This window comes from Danio rerio, chromosome 23, assembly GCF_052040795.2.
Source record: "Danio rerio strain M-AB ecotype USA chromosome 23, GRCz13ab, whole genome shotgun sequence".
NCBI lineage: Eukaryota > Metazoa > Chordata > Actinopteri > Cypriniformes > Danionidae > Danio > Danio rerio.
The window spans coordinates 38,302,987-38,324,858 of record NC_141043.1 but is presented as its reverse complement, the minus strand read 5'-3'; the positions used below and the strand labels follow the sequence as shown (position 1 = coordinate 38,324,858).

The 21,872-nt window shown below is 34.4% G+C and overlaps 1 protein-coding gene across 3 annotated transcripts in view; it reads left to right on the top strand.

Annotated features, from left to right (window-relative positions):
• Nucleotides 1-21,872, top strand: part of slc41a3 (solute carrier family 41 member 3) — a 142,820-nt gene that overhangs the window by 78,798 nt on the left and 42,150 nt on the right. Inside the window, exons 1-2 of one of the 3 annotated variants that reach the window (XM_087307552.1) lie at nt 12,545-12,689; nt 16,850-16,941. The exons of 1 other annotated variant lie outside the window; for it this stretch is intronic. The gene's annotated coding sequence lies outside the window, so the exon portion shown is untranslated. Of the gene's footprint in view, nt 1-12,544; nt 12,690-16,849; nt 16,942-21,872 lie in introns of those variants that run through there. One more of the 3 variants, XM_087307551.1, reaches the window with a different exon arrangement.

Genomic DNA, 21,872 nt, shown 5'->3' with positions numbered 1-21,872 from the left:
ATGCTTCCCAGTTGGTAAAACATACATAAAAAAATAAAAAAATAAAAATAAAAATAATAATAATAATGATAATAATAATAACAAATCACATGTATTTGTAAAAGTAAATATAATCAAATAATGGCCAAACATATATTTGTCAAAAATAAATAAGTATAACATATATAATACACAAATATTAAAAATATTCACACAAATAGGCATTTTTAAATTATATTTGTCAAAAAATATAAATTTTTCATACAGATTTCGATTAAAATAATAATAATAATAATAATGTCCAAAAATATATTAATCGGTTTCCTCAAATGAATTGAGTTGCCTTAACTTTTTGGGGTTTACAGTGGAAGAAAATGACTTTATTTGATGTCTAAAAATGTATAAAGCCTCCGACATATTGGTAAACCTCTTCTTGACTACCAATGTAACACACACAATTATATTTGTATAGCAGTCTTACACATAATTTGGTTGCTCTAATTTATTTTACAATGCAATATTTATTATTTATTTAAAATGATGAACGCTTCTCAAGGTCTCAATCCATCTTTATTGTGAGACTGGAAATGTATTTTCTTGACTTTTTTTGTATTTTCTTTTCATTTGTACACAAATGTTAAATCTCAGTATATTTTTCAATCCCAATATATTTTATTCAACCTAACAGTTACAGAAATATATTTAGCAATATATTTTAGTTAGAAGGTAAGCCAGCCTCTCTTGCAAAGTCTGTTGGCTTCTTTTCTGCTACACAGAAATGTTCAAACATGAGTCCTGATAAGAGTGCAACAGATAACAGATGTTTAATAGTCTGGCCACATATCATAATTGAGTAACCCAGTGAGTTAGAATGCAAGAATTGTAAAATTCACCACAGGAAAAAAAATAAGTCTCCTCAAGAGACCTTTCTGTGTGCAAAAGTGTGCAGTTTTGCTGCAAGTGCAATATGTGTCATTTCATCAGGCTCGGTGCATGTTGTGACACGAATGAGATTAAACTCATAAAACTGGATGACTCAGATTTGCACTTGTGCCCTGCCAGCAGACTGTCTGTCTTATCACCTCTGCGTTTTGCATTGGCTCTTTTTTTTTTGCAGCTCTGCAGAAGAATAAATTGGGGTTAAAAAAAAAAAAGCAACAGGAGACGGGACAGTTTATGCAGACTGGAAAGCGCAAGAGAGAGAATGGACACTTGGCAGAAGTAGAGAAATGTGAGAGGCCATCAATCACGCTGTAAGGTTATGTAATGGAGCTCTGCTGGAGAGGGTGGAGACCCTCACACACCGACAGCTGCGGCCGATCTGAGCACGCTACAAGCAGGAGTGAGCAGCGCTGTGGGAAAGCAAAGAAATGTGGGAGGAAAGCAGTTACAAACGCATTTATCCTGCGGCTACCATCACCATCAGTGTAGTCAGGATGATTTTTTTTTTTAGATTGTACTGAACTCTGTACTCTGTCTGCAAAGATCTGGAGCGAACAAAGTCGACAATTGCTTGGCAAGATGGTGAATATTAATTCATGCAATCCAGTCAGACTGATTCAGTCATAATGATTATCCCTCTTGAGAATTTTCCAAATATTTCCCAATTGATGTGTAACAGAGCAGGACATTTTTCATAGTATTTCTGATAATATTTTTTGTTCTGGAGAAAGACTTTTTATTTTATGGCTTTTTTTTTGGCTAAAATAAAAGCGATTTTTTTTAACCCTTTTCTCGTGTTCACATCCTCCCCTTACTTTAGTGTTCCTGGACAAAATTGACCGGTCTGTTTTAGCTGCTCTTAAATTAGCACAAAAAAACATTTTTCACTGCCAAATTTTTATTCGACATTCTTTAGCTGTGAACAATGTCTCAAAGAAGTGTTGAACATGAACTTATAGAATTAGGCACTGAAAAGGTATTACAAAATGAACAATATATGAAAATCGAAATACTTTGTTTCATTACCAATAGACAGCTCGCTAAAATAACCATCACTGAGTGGGACCAAAGAAATTCAAACTTTAATTTATCTGAATGATTTATCAACCAGTAAAGCACATCCTAACGCTATCTTTTCCTGTGTACTGAGTGCTCAAATTTTTATTTAGTCCTTCAATTGGACTATATTAGTGTACTAATGTAGGGAATAGTGTCTCAGGTTATAGACGGTGAGGATGGACTAGCACTAGTTATACTTTTGTCATTTTGATTGAGATGCTAATGCTCTAATCCAGTAAAATAACTGAAGCTAAGTTAAGCTAAAAGTGTTCTTGTTAGACCCAGAGATTGGCTGAATAGAGATTGGCACAAAGAAAGAAAGAAAGAAAGAGAAAGAAAGAAAGAAAGAAAGAAAGAAAGAAAGAAAGAAAGAAAGAAAGAAAGAAAAAGAAACAATCAAACAAACAAACAAACAAACAAACAAAAGAAAGAAACAAACAAACAAACAAAAAAGAAAGAAAGAAAGAAAGAAAGAAAGAAACAAACAAACAAACAAAAAAGAAAGAAAGAAAAACGAAAGAAAGAAAGAAAAAGAAAGAAAGAAAGAAAGAAAGAAAGAAAGAAAGAAAGAAAGAAAGAAAGAAAGAAAGAAAGAAAGAAAGAAAAAGAAACAATCAAACAAACAAACAAACAAACAAACAAAGAAACAAAGAAAAGCAAGAAAGAAACAAACAAACAAACAAACAAAAAATAAATAAATAAAGAAAGAAAGAAAGAAAGAAAGAAAGAAAGAAAGAAAGAAAGAAAGAAAGAAAGAAAGAAAGAAAGAAAGAAAAAGAAACAATCAAACAAACAAACAATCAAACAAACAAACAAACAAAGAAAGAAAAGCAAGAAACAAAGAAACAAACAAAAAAAGAAAGAAAGAAACAAACAAACAAACAAAAAATAAAGAAAGAAAGAAAGAAAGAAAGAAAGAAACAAACAAACAAACAAACAAACAAACAAACAAAGACAAAGAAAGAAAGAAAGAAAGAAAGAAAGAAAGAAAGAAAGAAAGAAAGAAAGAAAGAAAAAGAAACAATCAAACAAACAAACAATCAAACAAACAAACAAACAAAGAAAAGCAAGAAAGAAACAAACAAACAAAAAACAAAGACAGAAAGAAAGAAACAAACAAACAAAAAAGAAAGAAAGAAAGAAAGAAACAAACAAACAAACAAACAAAGAAAGACAAAGAAAGAAAGAAAGAAAGAAAGAAAGAAAGAAAGAAAGAAAGAAAGAAAGAAAGAAAGAAAGAAAGACAGACAGACAGACAGATAGACACAAACAAACAAACAAACTGCCCCTAATCTCACGACAATTCCTAACTTTTTGATTTAGTGGCTAATTCAATTTAGTACAATTTGCTAATCCACAATGACGGTTGGGTTTAGCGGTGGGGTTGGGTGCCACACCTCCTTTTTAAAATTGCACATTTTGTACGATTAAACTCGTATGAATTAACCACTAAACTGACAAAACATAAAATAGGTATGTTTCCTCATGAGATCAGGCTGAAGGATCGGCATATAAGAGCGAAAAGGAGATGTGTAGCCCACCTGCAAAAGACATTGTTCAGTCTGAAATGTGTGAGTGGGTTAGTGAGTTAGGGTCGTGTATGGGGATGTTTTCTGTGTGATAAATGAATATAGTCTGGATAGTGATTAATTCTTAACAGGGAACAGCACATGTGTAGAAAGGTTGAACATTTAAAATTCAATGAAAGAGGTGATCATCACTTTTATATGGTTAAGTGCATAGTGTGGAGGATAGCATAAGGCCTTGAGGCAATCAGATGTAAAACACAACATTTATGAGTGTTTCAGTCGTAAATCAGTCAGATTTGACCCAAACACGACAAGAAGGTTAAAAACCAGTTTGTCGCGGGGAGGGCCTGAATGAAATGTTAGTGAATGAAAGGTGGTCTGTTGTTTGAGAATTTGTATCCGCCGTCATATGCTTGCAAGCGCAGTCTGAGAAATTGTTTGCAAAACTTTTAAAAAACGCATATGGTGCAATGACAAACACACACCGTTGTTGCAAGAAACGGAAACTATTGTCGAATGCTGACATTATGACGATATGCAAACTTCATACTATATATGTAAAACAGGAACATGAAAGGAACTCATGTAAACACCTCGATTATATAATTGTGTTATTCAGATTAAGGCAAATAATAAGATTACTGATTTTCATGTAAACATATACGGTAGAGAACTTTTTCTGAAACCATATGGGTGAGAGTAAATGTTAAATTTTGGGTGAACCATTTACATTGTCTATTATTTGTAAACAAATACATTGTCGCCTATCTATCTCCATATAGTGTAGATCATTTTTGTGGAACCACATGAGTGTGAGTAAATGTTCATTTTTGGGTGAACTATCCCTTTAAAATGTCTATAATTTGTAATCAACTACATTTGCCTCACCTATCTATCTCCATATACAGCAGATAACTTTTTCTGGAGCCACATCAATGTGAGCAGTGTAAGTAACAAACTTCAGATTTGCAAAAAGGTCATCAGCGCCTTTACTGGATTTGTCTTCTGAAACATGCAACGAAATCGTACCAGCTGCAATGTATTTTTACGTTTTGTAAAATTATAGGCTGAGCCATGTGATGTATTTCCATTGAGCCTGGCTTTTAAAAATAAAGATCCTATTAATTTTCTATAGAGAGCAATTCGATTTTTAACGATTATCAGACGTGTCAAAAGCTTGGATGTTATTAATCAATTCTGTGTTCTTCATTCTGAGACAGTGTCACAGTTTCAAATCAATCATAATTAATTGCCAAGTTGTGGGAGCTTTGCTACTCCTGAAAGCTAAAAAGACACCCCGGCTCATTAAAAGTATCTGCTTCAGTCTACAGTTTTGTAAAACCGCAAAAACATGCTTCAACATAGGTTTGGCTGCAGTTTTCTGGGTAAAAGGCATGCTACAGGGCAGTATGAAGCCAACAAGTTTCATTCCTTTTTAAACTAATGTTATTTATAGGGTCCTATTATAGATGAATACAGGATTATTTTTGTGCAGTTCTTTGCACAACACCAAATACCACATGTAATCTAATACATTTACTTCCACATTTACAGTATCTTTCACCATATTGACAATTTTACTCTACTGTAGCTGATTTTATAAAGTGATGTACTAGTGATGCAGAGTTGAGTCCACAAAAGAGATAAAAGCAATCAAGATAATTAAATCAAGGTAAAGCTATGTTGTCGCAGAGCACTTTACTCTCATGTTTGCTTTTGAAAAGCCTTTGGGTTGGGTTTAAGGAAGGGTTTAAGTCAGTGGTTTGCTGGTTTTGATGATGATGATCTGTATTACAAGTCCTGCCCTCTTGTGGACATGTATTGAAAAACAAAACATATCCTAAGTAACGTTTTTTGGGCTCTCAAAAATGTAATCGGCGACCTCTAGTGGATTTGTCATCTGAAACGTGCAATGAAACGTATCCGGAGCTATGTATTTCATATAAATAATTTATAGAAATTACAGAAATAACTTAAGTTAAGAAATTCAAATTAAGAATTTCAAATTCATAACAATTTTGACCGAATATAAAAATTCAGATTTATTAAATTACAATTGTCAATAATTCAAATGAACCTTATTCAGATTCAGATTGTTTTGGCATATTATTAGCTTATTAATTAATTATTATAATTTGAGTATTCTTTAAACGTATTTGCCCTGTGATGCTGAAGTTGTATTTTCAGTCTTCAGGAATCTTTTTTTTTTTTTTTTTTTGGAGATTTCTTACTATTATCAATTTTTAAAAGTTAAACACTTCCTTTTCTGAATCATTTGATGAAAAATATTTATCTGAAATATAAATCTTTTATAATAAATATTTAAAAAAATACATATAAGTATTTACTGTCACTTTTACTCTGTAGTGGACAAAAATATTAATTGCAATATTGTTTTTGATGTAGTTAATTCACAATACTTCATAGGATTGTTTCTTTTGTACTTTTTATGAACTTATTTTTGTGTACTTTTATGTTTTCTCAGAGAGTTTTATAGCTAAGAACACTCTTTATCAAATGCATGTTTTAATGAGAGAATGAATGGGAAAATACTTCAGCAACCAAAGCCTCTTAAAAAAATTGGCCAGTCACAGTTGAGCATTGTTTATCTCTGCTGTTGGATGTCTTACTACACCATTAAGTTGTCAAAAAGCATGTTTCTTCAAAGATGGCCTTTCAAAGTAACAGCTTTTCCCCAAGCAACACAAACATTTCTTTATATTACACTAGATGCTTTCCCAGTGAGCACTTATGCTCGGAGGGCTCTCAAAAGCTTGAAATGCACTTTGACAAGTGATCAGTCACATGTTGCTGGAACGGAGGGCCTATTAAGCAAAGATGACACCCTTTAGGTGGCGTACTTCAAGAGGGTCATGTGCCAGCTGAGCAGAGGGGATGAATGGGAATGGTATTGAATATCTTTCACTGTGCATTATAGACATACAGGTAAAGTCAGAACTGGATGGGGCGGCCGGCGGAAGATTGATTGGGGTGGTGATTCGTAGATTCTTAGGCGACCATCAACCCCTTTGCCAGTGGAACAAGCTGACAAAACATTGCTGCAACTCTGAAACAAATTTTATTTATGTAGAAAAAATACAAAGCACTGCATTGTTTGCGTGTTCTGCGTTTGTCTGAGATAATTAGTCTGATCGGTCCAGTAGTGTCTGTCTGCGGACTGCAAGATACTGTAGGTGCGTAACACGAAGGGCCCTTAGGGGTGTAACTTGTAGTATGTAAGAGGTGTAACTTGAATTTATGGAGACATGCCGAAACCATGTTGTTGGCAAGATGTTGCTGTAAATCAGTTATTAACGTCTACACCTACTCCACACCTAAACCTAACCATCACAGTTATTAACTACTACACCTATTCCAAACCTAAACCCAATCATCACTGTTATTAATGTCTACACCTACCCCAACCTTAAACCCAACCATCACTGTTATTAATGTCTACATCTACCCCAACCCTAAACCCAACCATCACTGTTATTAATGTCTACATCTACCCCAACCCTAAACCCAACCATCACTGTTATTAATGTCTACATCTACCCCAACCCTAAACCCAACCATATTAACTTCTACAACTTCCCAACCTTCATTTATTAATGTCTGCACCTTCCCCAAACTCAACCATCATTGTTATTAACGTCTACAACTTCCCAACCATCACAGTTATTAATGTCCACACCTACCACAACCCTAAACCATCACAGTTATTAACATCTACATCTTTCCCAAACCTAAACCCAACCATCATATTTATTAAGTCTACACCTACCACAACTCTAAAACCGATCATCATTGTTATTAGCATCTACACCTTCCCCAAACCTAAACCCAACCATCATACTTATTAACCTCTACACCTACCCAACCATCACAGTTATTAATGTCCACACCTACCACAACCCTAAACCATCACTTTTATTAGCATCTACACCTTCCCCAAACCTAAACCCAACCATCATAGTTATTAACGTCTACACCTTCCCAACCATCACAGTTATTCATGTCCACACCTACCCCAATCCTAAACTCAACTATTTCTGTTATTAGCATCTACACCTTCCCCAAACCTAAACCCAACCATCACAGTTACTAACATCTACAACTTCCTCAACCCCAATCTCAACCATCATAACTGCGATTTGTGGAGGCTTTCATACTTGACGCGCTCACCATTGTTCTGTTTTTTGCAACCAGAGCGGGCGACGCATTGTTGGCTAACTGTCATGACAAAACAGATGAAGAGATCAGTGAGTGAATTGCTAAATGAATGAATATAACAATATATTAAATTAGTCATTTGTAGGGATGTAACGGTATTGTAAATACCGTCATACCGCAAAATTAATTTTTTTTCGATATTACCGTAGTCGCATGACTCCCATCAGCCCAGGGGTGGCCATCATCCCTTGCGGTCTGTTGTCGCTACAGATACAGTAATGCGGAAATGGAGTGTGCTGCTAGAAGCGGGCCTCAAAAAGAGCTGGAAATGATCGAACCTGAAGCGGGTGTTGTCGCCGCATTCGTACTGAATAGCGGTGTTGTCGCGCGCGTTCTGATCAGCTGTGTTGCCGCGCGCGTACTGATAGCGGTGTTGTTGCGCGCGTTCTGATCAGCTGTGTTGTCGCCCGCATACTGTAAAGCAGGGAGGGGGGGGTTGAGCGCGCATACTCAAGAGCGGTGTTGTCGCGCGCCTACTGAAGAGCGGGACGGAGGGTGTGACAGCACACTGTTCAGATTGATACAGACATGAGACCTCTCTCACTCATGGCTTGTCCTCTCAAGTGGGGGAAAGACAATGCACAAAGTTACCCACTGCTGTCAACCTGGGCCAAGTCATATCTCTCTGTCCCAGAAACCTCAGTCCCAAATGAGAGGGTTTTTTTCTGTTGCAGGGGACATTGTAAATGCCCAGAGATACCAGCTTTTACCAGATTATATTTATATGATAATTTTCCTTAAAACCCATCTCTATCTAAGTGAGTGAGTGATTAAATGTTGAATGTGATGAGTTTTCAACAATACTAAATTGAAACTTTATTTTTTTACATGGTTTTATAATTTTTTGTTATTAAAATTGAAGTTCCTGTTTCAAAGCTTACAGATAGATGGCTAATTTGTATGTCATTGACACTTTTGGCACTTTTTTGGAGTATTTTCATAAGTTTTGTTTTTTCCTGTAAATGATTCAATAAATACCGTACCGTGACATTCATACCGAGGTATTACCGTACCGTGAAATTTTGATACCGTTACATCCCTAGTCATTTGTGAATAAATTTGAAGAAAACCCTTGAAAAGATTTGGTAAAAATGTTCTCTGGTAAGTATTTCTGCCATCTTACCAACAACATCTCGTTGTGACATATCGCAAGGTTCAATGGGATCATGATAACTGCAAGTTACACCTCTCTAATTTACTACAGGTTACGCCCCTTTATCTTGCACACCTATCTTGCAGTCGGCAGACAGATACACTTGGATTGGTCAGTTCTGGTTAGATAACTCGTGGTGCGCTTGCAGCATTCATTCAACTGGGTGTGTCTGGAAGGCGCAAGCGCATTCAACTGGGTGTGTCTGGAAGGCACAAGCGCATCATGCCGCTCACTTCCATTGGAAATAATAAACTTGCATGAACTCTAGAAAAGATGCATTATGTGATGTCATCATTTGCAATCTCCAGCTGTTGATCCTCTTGCACAGACATGCTGGATTCACCTGATTTGTTGACAAATGGGTTGCGAATCCTTGGCAGTTTGTGGGTCCTTCACTGGGCCTTTTCCTCCTAGCAAAGTAACTTTCCAAAGATGTCTTTTTCTTGCTTATTTTGCTGCTTGTGGGTTAAATTTGGGTGCTCAAGTGACCGAGATGTAAGTGAGAGAATAGGATCATTATTTAAAATAAAAGATCGTTCACACTCAGATAATAAATGAAACTGAAATGCTTAAGAGTTTCTTTTGTGGCCCGGTACTAATTGATGCAGCTCGAAGGTTGAAGACCACTGCTGTAGACACTTAACAAAAAAAAAGCATTTAGGGGATAATAATATTGACCTTAAATTGGTTTTTAAAAATGTAAAACTGCTTTTATTTTAGCCAAAATAAAACAAATAAGACTTTCTCCAGAAGAAAAAATATTATAGGAAATACTGAAAAATTCCTTGCCAAAAGCCGTCACCGTTGTGTCCCTGAGCAAGGCCCTTAATCTCAGTTTTCTCCATGGGAATTGTCCCTATAATAAAACCATGGCATCATTCTATTGCAACATCTCACAGGCTGTTCATTTGGTGATAAAGAAAGATCATATTCTATCCGGAGAATCGCAGATGCACTGATTTCTCCTTGGCAGCCTGACAGCTACTACAATAAGACTTGTGTGCCAAACACATCCTTCATTCAGCATGTGCCATGGCAGGGATTCTCCCTTCTTGGATCAAACTGCTTTTTCATGCAAGTTAAGACTCGGAAATGTGAGACTTGATGTTTGTTAGGGGTAAAACAGTGGTGTTGCTCAATTCGGAACAAGTGTTGACGTCATCTGTGCCTCAAAATAAATGAACAGATTTACAGGCGAGTGCATGTGTGCTGAAGGCTTGCCGGTTGCTTTCAGCAGTTGAAAGTAGAAAGGTGTCGGTCTGACCTTCACATCCCGAACACGACCTCAGAGGTCTGGAATCAGAGTCGTATGATTACCACGCTCTGAATGCAGAGCTGAGAGGTCATTTGAGAACCTGTTATTAGCTCTGAGCTCAACAAGAAGGAAATGTGTAGTGTTCACAGTCACGGTGTGGCTACTACTCCAGTAAAGGGCTGATAAGCAGAGAGTATTGCTCTGTTTATTATGAGCATGTGCTGGAGTTTATTTGTCTGGCTCTTTATAGTGTATACTGGAGCTCTGTCAAGCTAGATGGATTCTGATTGGCTGTCAATGTTTTTGTTACTCGTTTTCAGGGGACAGTTGTTTCCTAGTGATGGGAGAAACAAAGCTTTTTTTTTCTTTTTTTATTACGTTTTAAAAACAGAAAATGGTAGAGACACCCAGTGGTCATAACCATGTAAATGTAACAAAAACTCAGGCATGACATATATTACAATTGCTTTTTCGATCCTATTTGTAATAGCAACAAATAATAACTTGACTTGTAGTTGATCATTTGGAAAAAAGTCAGAAGGTAGATTTTTCAGGTAAATCATCTGTTGAACTGCATCCCAATCATCACAAATACTGCAGAAGACCTATTGGAACCAGCATGGACCCGAAATTCTCACAAAAATCAGTCACGTTTGGTGAAGGAAAAATCATGGTTTGGGCTTACAAATCAACATGGGGGTGTGTGAGTGATCTGCAGAGTGGATGGCAACAACAACAGCCTGAGCTATCAAGACATTTGTGCTGTTCATTACATTACAAACCACAGAAGAGGGCAAATTCTGCAGCAGGATAGCGCTCCTCTTATTTCAGCCTCCACATCAAAGTTCCTGAAAGCAAAGAAGGTCAAGGTGCTCCAGGATTGGCCAGCCCATCACAAGACATGAACATTATTGAGCATTTCTGGGGTAAGATGAAGTAAAAGGCATTGAAGATGAATCCAAAGAATCTTGATGAACTCTGGGAGTCATTGCAGAGATGTATGGATGCAGTCATACACAATACAGTATTATTTCTTTTTCCACTGCACTATGACTTTATATTCTATACTTTATATTTTTTTTAGGTTTAGTGACAAGACTTTTGATTAAGCGAAGTCAGACCTTACTATCCTAATTAAATAATTAAAAATCAAGGCATGATCATTTTTTGTTTGGGTAAAATAAGCGTAATTTAGAGATACAAAATAGATCAACCAAATGATCAACTAGAAGTCAAGTTATTATTTGTTGTTTTACAAATTTTTAAGGCTTATATATTATTTCTTCCATGGTGGACTCTGTTAAACAGGCCAATACGAGACTATTAACTATTAATAGCTATTATTCCTGTTATTTTACAGATGTTTTATTAAATCCTGATCCAAGATCAGGTAAAAACTAAACCTGTTCAGTGAATGACCACTTGGGGGCGATCTGAAAGGTCCCATGTGATTCATGTGGGTTTTATAGTATTACACAAATCACTCCCAGGCAAGTTCCATTGAATTTTCTAAACATTTCATAACTTGTTTACCGAAATCATGTGACCTTGCCAATTCGATACGCATTTTGAAGTACTGATTCGAACCCAATGATTTAAAACGAGTTTGCATTGATACTTTTTCTTTGTGCTGTTAGTTTTGGCGTTATATTTGGAATGATTTTAGAATTAAACAGCCATTATTTAATTGAAGATAACTTTTAAAAAGCAATTTCAAATGGGAGCTCAAGGTGTTCTTATCATTTAAACCTAATCTCCAATTAGGAAATGGGTTTGTAGATGGTTTAATAGGGCATTTACATGATAAAAGGAATAATATTAGTCCCATATACAGTAGGCATGTTTAGGTGAGCCATCAATAAAAAAACACAAGCATTGTAAAGGAGGCACATAAATAATTAGGTGATTTGCTTACGGACTTGTTATATTACACTTTCAAGTAATTGTTTGAAATGGGTTTGTAAAAGCTGCTTTATGCATGTTTAGTCTTGAGTTGTTGAGATAATTACACAGTTCTGATTAGCAAGTGAGATGTTAGAATGCATCAAAATGAATCTTGCAGATTATTGGTTTATTCTTTGAAAGCTTTGAGTTTTAAAAAGCATATGTTCCCCCTTCACTGTGTAGCTGTGAGAATATGTACTATGGATGGCACAATTTTTAGTAATCATATAACATGAATGAAAAAAGGGCAACACACACAAAAAAAGACTAATAACTAAACAAAAGAAACTGCATTCACATATACTAAACATAAACATCATAACACATAACTTTTTAGCAGTAGAGACATCATGTTGTCAATTATTACTCACTACCCCCAACTTGGTATGTTCCACTCCCACAATGCATCACAGCAAAAGTATAAAAAGACCAAGCAGGAGCCTTTCAGATCTTTTAGCAATTCAAGATGGCTGCCACCATGTGTCAGCAATTTTTGAAGCAATAAACAATCTAAAAGCCAACAGTTTAGTTGTTTTAGCATGTTTGCGTGTTTTTGCACCCAGCAGTTTTCCGTCTTACTGCCACATCAAAGGTAAATAAAAAGATTTTTTTCCAAACCAATTGCATGTCTGTGTCTTTATCAATGAGGGTTAAATAAAAGGAGGGTGAAGCAAACAAACTAGTTAGGTCACATGATTGAAGCTTGATTTAAATTACAGATCTGCACAAAACTTCTGTCATTTTGTGATATTGACAAATTGCAAAAACAGAAAAAAAACAACAACAACAATAATAAAACGCATTTGATTTTTTTTCCCTTAAATTCCTGAATAAACAAATCAGGGCAATAAATGTAAGCCATTTTTCAAATCAAATGAAATGTGGGCATGTTATCCAAGCATTACTAGCGAGGAAAGCTTCATATGCTTGGATATGCACACATATGAATTGTTTTTAGAAGACTTTGTGATTTCATGAGTAATTGAAAATGTACTTTCCGAATGGGCAGATCAACCTTTTTTTGCATCATGTCCAAGGGTGAGCAAGTATGCATAATATCTTTTAAGTATGATCAAATGACTTAAACGCATGCCTTATAACCTGTAAATATGAAAAAAAAGGTTTGCATTGCAGTCTGGTGAAATTGATCTTTTTGTTATATTTTTTGAACTGCCTAAAACCTATTATGTAATCATTAAAAACATGTTTACGGCATATGGGAGTTTTGATTAATGGATTACATTAGCTGCATTATCATTTAGATATTTTTATCGGAAATTTAAGCTTCAAAATCATTTAACAAATTTATTATTCACCTTTCCAAAACCTTCGAAATAGCACTTGCCTGATGGAGGTAAAGTTGGTTTTATATTTGCACATTCAGCATCCACATTCAATAAGTTTGTTAATCAGCTAGTAAAATTTTAAATTCGTTTATTTAGTTGTGGATTGAGGTAAAGTTGGTTTTATATTTGCACATTAAGACTTTCTCCTTAATATAATATTAGAAAAGTATTCATTGCAAACTCTAAATAGTGAAATCATTTTAGCAGCCAACAACTTTCAAAGTACAACATTGTTCACAGTTAAATATTGCTAATGTTGTTTCAAAGTCATACTTGCATGTGATTTCATTCCTAATATTCAAAGTACCATGGTAAACAATGTATGGAGCTGTCACTGAAAGAATGTGCGAATTTAAAACCAACTTTATCCCAATCTGTTGTAATCGTTATGAGCGAATCTGCTGGTCAACTGTAAACATGCAAACACATTTATAACCAATCCAATGCACTTAGCTTAGCATCCAAGTATGAAGTAAATACTCAGTGTCTGAATGTGTTTTTCTTCTCAATTTTCAAAGCTTAGGCTATAATATTTCTTATATGCTCAACAGGCCAACAAGAGACTGTTAACTTATTCTTTTTCGTTTTACAAATGCTATTAGGTAAATTAAATTCAAAGTGAAAATCTGAGTAAACCTGCATGATTGATGTGGATTTGATATTGCACAGATTTTTGCCCAATGGAGAACAATTTCAAACTGAAATCACATGATCTTGCCAATTTGATATATGCGCTTCTAACCTCTGATTTGAAACAAATTTCTACTTTTGTGAATCAGTTTTCTGAAAGCGGCCATAACTAAAGGGTGATTACAGCTACTGACAACAAAGATGTAGTACATCTAATTGTAACTCATGCTACACATTAATACAAGTTACCCCTTTTGCTCTGTTCAAATGTGCTACCCTTTAGTTATGTTCGGGATGAAAACATCCACTGAATTAAACTGCAGTAAAAAATAAATACTTTTATTTTTTTGTTTTTTTAACTTTTTTTTTTTTTTCCATAAATCTGTTATTCAACCTCAGTCCTGATAAAAACTACTTAATTGTTTTGAAAATTACAGGATTTTAACTCTTTAATTGTCAAATTCATAAATGATGCCACTGATTCATTTTTTTTCTCCCTAATTTATTGTTGGTGGCTGTTTTTGCCCCGTTGACTTCCATTATAAACACATTTGTTGGTGCATAAATGCACAGTCTATGTTTTTGTTTACTCCATGTATTTCTGAGGGTTGAGATGCATATTTAGATATTCTCAGACAAATTAAGGTAAGTGCGTAAAGTTCACTCTCACACATTCTTAGATACACATCCACACTTTAATTTGCTGTTATACTCCAAATAAAATCCAGGAACTTTTTATTTATTTATTTATTTATTTGTTTGTTTTTTTGCACAGGCCTATCCACAGGGTTTATGATCAACAGTAAAAATAAAAAAATTTACCTCTTCCCGGCCGGGAAAACCACCAACAATCAAAAAGCCATAATTGGATATAAACATGTTTGCAATATATGGGAGTTTTGACTAATGAATTCCATTAGCTGTATTCACATTTAGCCATATTTTTGATGAGCAATTTTAGCTTCAAAACAACAAACAAAATGAACAAAGTGACAATTCACCTTTCCGAAACCTTTAAAACTGCACTTACTTGGGACACCTGCTGGTCTAAACTGTGTAAATCCAACAAACTCAGACAAAACATGGATTAAAATTGGCTTTTTCAAACACAATGCAAACATTTGTACCCAATTAAATGCACTTAGCTTATCTAAGTATGAAGTAAATAGTGTCTGATTATGTTTTTAATAATATTTTTTTTTTTACACTTTCAAAAATGAGGCTATGCTATTGACACATCAAGGTTAGTGCACAAAGGTCACTCTGACCCACTTACATGCACTTTAATTTGCTTTTATACTCTTTATTAAATCCAGAAACTAGGTATTTTTTTTTTTTTTTTTTTGCACTGGCCTATCTATAGGGTTAATGGTGCCAGCTGATGATTAACAGTAAAAAGTACAAATTTGACCTCTTCCCATAGGGAAAACCACCAACAATCATAAATGCAAGCTACAATATATGGTATCATGATTTTGCAATCCAAAAAATGTGGTTATAATGGAAGTCAATGGGACAAATCAGAAAATTAGGAAAAAAAAAAAACTAATCTCAGGCAATGTTTCACATGTCCATGCTTTGATAAAAGGTAAAGAAAAAAAATCTAATCCGCAATTACTTTTATATTAAAAATACATCATTTTGTGTGTATTTTTCACCAAATCAGTGATGTCATTTATGATTTTGGCAATTAAGGAGTTAAAATCCGGTAACTTTCTAGACAATTTAGTAGTTTTGATCAGGACAGAGGTTGATTGACAGAATTATGCAAAAAAAAAAATTGAGAAAAATATTAATCTGATGCATTTTTACAGCAGTTTAATTTTGTGGATGTTTCATCCCTAACACAACAAAAGGGTTGGAAATTTGCAAAGAGCCTATTGATTTTTTTTTTTTTAAATTCAAAGTATTTCCTATAAAAAGTCAAAATAAGATTCGGCACCAACAATCATAGCTGAAACACAGAAAAGTTTATGGTCAAATAAAGACTCAAAATCACCCCAGAGTGGATACAAACATCACTTACAGTACGTAAGGGTTCAAAAATACTTTTCAAAGCAACTTTTAAACCAAATAGCAATTGTCCAGCACACAATTTTTGATGCTGCAAGATTCTCTGCAAAGAAACGTTAAAGCGTTTTGCTTAGTGCAGGTGCTACTAAGCTCCTTGGAATGTGTTGACACTAATCCCATTTCAGTTTAAGCTATTAAACTATCTAATAAGGTCTGATTTATCTGTTCCCCGCTAAGACCTTGTTAGCACGTGCGAAGCTACCGCATTTCAGGAAAGGTTAGGGGTTATGTGTTTCTTGGAACTCCAGTATATTCCCCCTGCTGGAGTCTCTTCATGTTAGCGGAGTACACTAGAGATTAAACATATGTACTGATGGGGTTTACTAAAAGCTGCCTTGTAATTTTAGTGGAAACCGGCCCTGTTTACTTGTTACAGTGATTTCTTTTGATGTGACAGCTTTATGGGGTATGTTTAAGGTGAATCTGCTCCGAGGAAGCAATTAGCCATCTTTTCCTGCTTTAAAAGTGGGAAGACGCCACTTGTCACCGTTTGAATTAATGACTTTGGCAGGAATTTATGGGTTTGTAATGCTATAGAATGTACAATGTGTCTGCAATATGTTGCCTTTGCTGAGCAACGTCGCATTATGGCGTGTGACAGAGCTTGTTTTTCTTTTGGGTGTCAAACAAACTGATAGGATCAGTGTGCTTTTTCCTAGCATAGCGCACCTTCATTTTTTGCTCCTTCTCTTCTGCTTTGAAGTTTGAGATGAAGGGGAGAACAGCTGGGACGTCTGAAGCCAAAGCAAGAGTGTGGGAGCGGAGGTGGTGTAAAGTGAAAGTTAAGCATTGTGGGTAAGTGTGTGTGTGTGTGTGTGACAGGTGTCCACTGTGTGTTGTTGGAAAGGGAGGACAGTTATATTTAGCTACTCTGACAAGTTTCCACCACTACTTCTGTCAAGCAACAGCATAGCCATAATTACTGCATATGTGTATTTATATAAGTGTGTGTGTGTGTGTGTTTTACTGCATTTTAATCTGGTATTTATAGTCAGAAGTCCATAGGAGGCATTGTGTGGGAGTTTTTGTTATGGATGTAATTCATCCACCCACCCACCCACTCGTGCTATTTTGCTCTGTTTCTTGATTAACATGCAAACCCTGTAAATCAACTGTTCTGACCTGATTCCTTTCAATTTCCACGAAGTGTTTGCTCATAATTACTAAAACACAAGTTTCTCCTCAATAACCTTCACATCATGTGGCTTATTTGCATTTAGCCACTGAGGCACGTGTTCTGCTGTGCTTTACCTCCCCCTAGTGCATCACTACGACATTGCATAGGAAGTAAAGCATGTTTTGGTCACATTCAGATATTTGGGGAATGTGTGGGATGGCAGCATGCTTGACATGCAATGCTGACACTTTCTGGAATTTTTTCTTACTGCAGTATGATAAGCTCAGCATGATATATATATATATATATATTCAATATAAAAAGTAAATATGGACTAGATTTTTTGAGCTATTATTAAAGTCTTGGACATGTGAAACAAAATTGCCTTTAATGCATTGTTTTTGATAGTTTTCTAGTATTTTTCTCCCTAATTTTCTGCCCTATTGACCTTTTTTTTCGATTGTAAATCCATGACACCATATAATCTTGATTTTTAGTTGTTCGTGGTTCATGGAGTCAATCTGGGGCCATATAGACTTGCAATCTAAAAGAAAGGTTTAAATCTAAAGAAAGATTTTGATGAAATTTAGAAATTAATTTTGCTAAAAAAAAAATTAAAAACCTGCAAAGAGAAATTAGGTTTTGAGAAATAATGACATTTGCTTACAAAAAAGAACTGAAAATAAAAATCATGCAGTGCAAAACATTTGCAATTAATTTTTTTTATAATAATTGCACATTTTTATAGCATTGCCTTTACAAAATTTGTCCAGTCAATTGCAATGTATATTTTGATTTGCTTTCTATTGAACCATGAGTTTGCGATGTTGTTTTCACTTTGCGCTTCATGTTTCTGCGCGTTTTGTGGCCCTGATTTGACAAGGGGGCAATGTATTAGATACCGTTGAAGTCAGAATTTTTAGCCCCCCTTTGAATTTTTGTTGCTTTTTTGAATATTTCACATATTATATTTAACAGAGCTAGGAAATTTTCAGAGTCTGATCATGTTTTTTCTTCTGGAGAAAGTCTTGTTTTATTTCGGGTAGAATAAAAGCAGTTATTAATTTTTTAAACACCATTTTAACTTTTAAATTTTAACCAACTTTTTTTCGATAATCTACAGAACAAACCATCGTTATAAAATAACTTGCCTAATTATCATAACCTGCCTAATTAACCTAGTTAAGACTTTAAAAGTCACTCTAAGCTGTATAGAAGTGCCTTGAAAAATATCTAGTAAAATATTATTTGCTGTCTTCATGGCAAAGATAAAACAAATCAGTTATTAGAGAGGAGTTATTAAAACGATTATGTTTAGAAATGTGTTGAAGAAATCTTCTCTCTGTTAAACAGAAATTGGGGAAAATAATAAACAGGGGTTCTAATAATTCAGGGGGGCCAATAATTCTGACTTCAACTGTGTATATATATATATATATATATATATATATATATATATATATATATATATATATATATATATATATATATATATATATATATAGTTTTTTTTTCTCAAAAGGCCTGTGCAAATAAAAAAAAGCTTATTTCTGGATTTAATATGCAAATTGTGTGTGAGAGGGTGTGAGTGAACTTTGTGCCCTTACCTTGATGTCTGTCAAAAAATCTAAATATGTATCTCACCTCTCAGAACTACATGGAGTAAACAAAAGCAAAGACTGTGTATTTATGGACCATCAACTGTGGTTATAATAGAAGACAAAAAGGCAAAAACAGCCACCAACAGTAAATTAGGAAGAAAAAATTAAAATCTAACAATGCATCAAAGCCGTTGTTGTTACTAATTGTTCACGTTCAAGACTGTAATAAAAGGTTAAAAAAAATCCAGCCCACAATTACTTTTTATATTGAAAGTGTGTGTGTGTGTGTGTGTGTGTGTGTGTGTGTGTGTGTGTGTCTAAATATTTTGTGTGTTTTTTTACCAAATCAGTGACATCATTTATGATTTTTGCAATTAAATAGTTAAAATCCTCTAATTTTCTAAACAATTTAGTAGTTTCGATCTGGACTGAGGTTGATTAACAGATTTATAATACATAAAAAAAATAAATAAATAAATAAACAATTTTTGTCTGTTGCATTTTTACATCAGTATAATTCAGTGGATGTTTTTATCCCTAACATAACTAAAGGGTAGTAAATATATATATATATATATATATATATATATATATATATATATATATATATATATATATATATATATATATATATATATATTATATATATATTATATATAATCTATAAAGCCATTTTACATTTTCAAATCAATCTATAAAAAAATTAGCTTAATTTAAAAATTGTGAACAAATATCCTTTTTTTTTTTAATCAAAGTTTTGAAATAACAGAATCGATAACAATAAAAGCTCATGCAAACTTTCATTTGAAATTCATTCATTTATTCATTTTCTTTTTGGCTTAGTCTCTTAATCCGGGGTCGCCACAACGAAATGAACTGCCAACTTATCCGGCACATGTTTTACACAATGGATGCCCTTCCAGCAGCAAGCCATCGCTGGGAAACATCCACACACTCTTATTCATACACTACAGACAATTTAGCTTACCCTATTCACTTATAGTGCATGTCTTTGGACTGTGGGGGAAACCCAAGAACCCGGAGGAAACCCACGCGAACACAGGGAGAACATGCAAACTCCACACAGAAACACCAACTGACCCAGCCGAGGCTCGAACCAGTGACCTTCTTGCTGTGAGGCTACAGCACTACCTACTGCGCCACTGTGTTGCGTAATTTGAAATTAAGATAGTTAATATTTCTTTATTTAATTTAGTATTTTTGTATGTTAATGCTAAACTTTTTTTTTTAATTATTGATTGCATTCCTCGTTTCGGAGATATTTTATTTGAAAGAACTGAAGCAAAATCATTTAAAATATGTGATAATCTTTTTGTAAGGAAACTGAAAGACAGGCATACATTTAGTTAAATAAAAACTTTTTTTTTTTTTTTACAAAAACATTTATCCTTAGTAACATTTATTGTGTTAATCAGTTAGTATTAGCATCACAAGGCCAGGCATCTGTGGCAAAATCTCTTTACTGTATTCTGTTTCTACAGATGATTCTCTATTTGAATTCTGCACAGTACAGTAATTTTTTATGTCTGTATGTTTTGTCATTTATGGTTACATCAAAGTAATTTGTTACTTCTAATAAGTTTTTTGTAATATTTATGGACGGAATAATGCTCCTATTTGTACCCAGAAAACAATTTACATTTCACAAAGTGGTGGAAAATTCCTCTATGTTGAATTATCCTAACTCCAAACCTTAAAAGATGCTGTATTTAAGTTTTTGATTCTTTTAAAGCATAACAATACCACAATATATTTGCAAATATTTAGGAAACTTGCTAAGTGAACATGCTTGTTTATCTAAAAAACAATGCTATAGTCAGATATTCTGCTTTGAAAATGTGTGTTACCTGGTGGAACGTCTTTGTTTTGGTTCTTTTAACCCGCCCATTGCCACTTTATCCAATTATATTTAAGCACCTCAGGTTGCCTTGTTGGAAAACTTTTTTAATTCATTCATTCAGAAAGCCTTCCGAGCATAACCGAAATGCGACCTCCGGTGGACAGTAGCAAACTTCAAAAAAGACGCAGATTCAGAGCTCCACACGATGGTCAGGCACACTCACGTCAATCTTGTAACCTGCGCTTCCGTGTGTTTTGATCCAGGAGTGCAATACCTAGTTCAACCGCTGGGTGTCAAACTTACATACTGCACCTTTAACTTGTTTTGGTCTCAGTTTGATCGAACTGTCAATAATACTGCATAAAATAAAATTCTGAGATGATGTTGTTGAACATGTAATGTGATTAGGTCATGTGACTAATGTGTACTGTTAGGTATATCAATATGGACCCTTTAAGTTCTAATCTTGCACATAACTTTAAGGTATCAATATGGATTCCTTCAGTTCTGATACATAACATGTATTAGTAGTATACGACTATAGACCTTTTAAGTACTAATACTTAACTTTGGGGTACCAATATGGACTCTTTAGATTCTAATAACTTTGAAGTACCATAGGCCATTTAGCGACTGATATATATCTGTAAGATACCCATATGGACTTATTAGGTTTTAGTTCTAAACATAAATTTAAGGTACTGATATTTAGGTACTAATACATAACTTTGAGGTACCCCTATGGACTCTTTAGGTACAAATACATAAATGTATGTTGCCAATATGGACCCTTGATGTTCTAACATGTACCCTTTAAGTACCTAAGTGTCCTAAGTTGTGAAAAGATTTCATAACAGTGACAGTATTTGGTACTTTTATATACAAGAGTGTACTGTATATTAAAGAATGCTGTAAACCTTTAACCATTGACATACATAGTATTACTATATGGATGTCAATTTTTTCAGGTTTCCAATTTTTTTTTTTTTTTTTTTTTTTTTACTGTATATCTTATGTTAAATATGTTAAACCAGAGATGCCCAAAGTAGCCAAAGTTGGTTCATGGTAACCTCTGATTTGGCCCACCATTCTATCTGAAAAGAGAGTGAGAATAATGGAGAGGGTAGGAGTAAATGCCTTTGACACA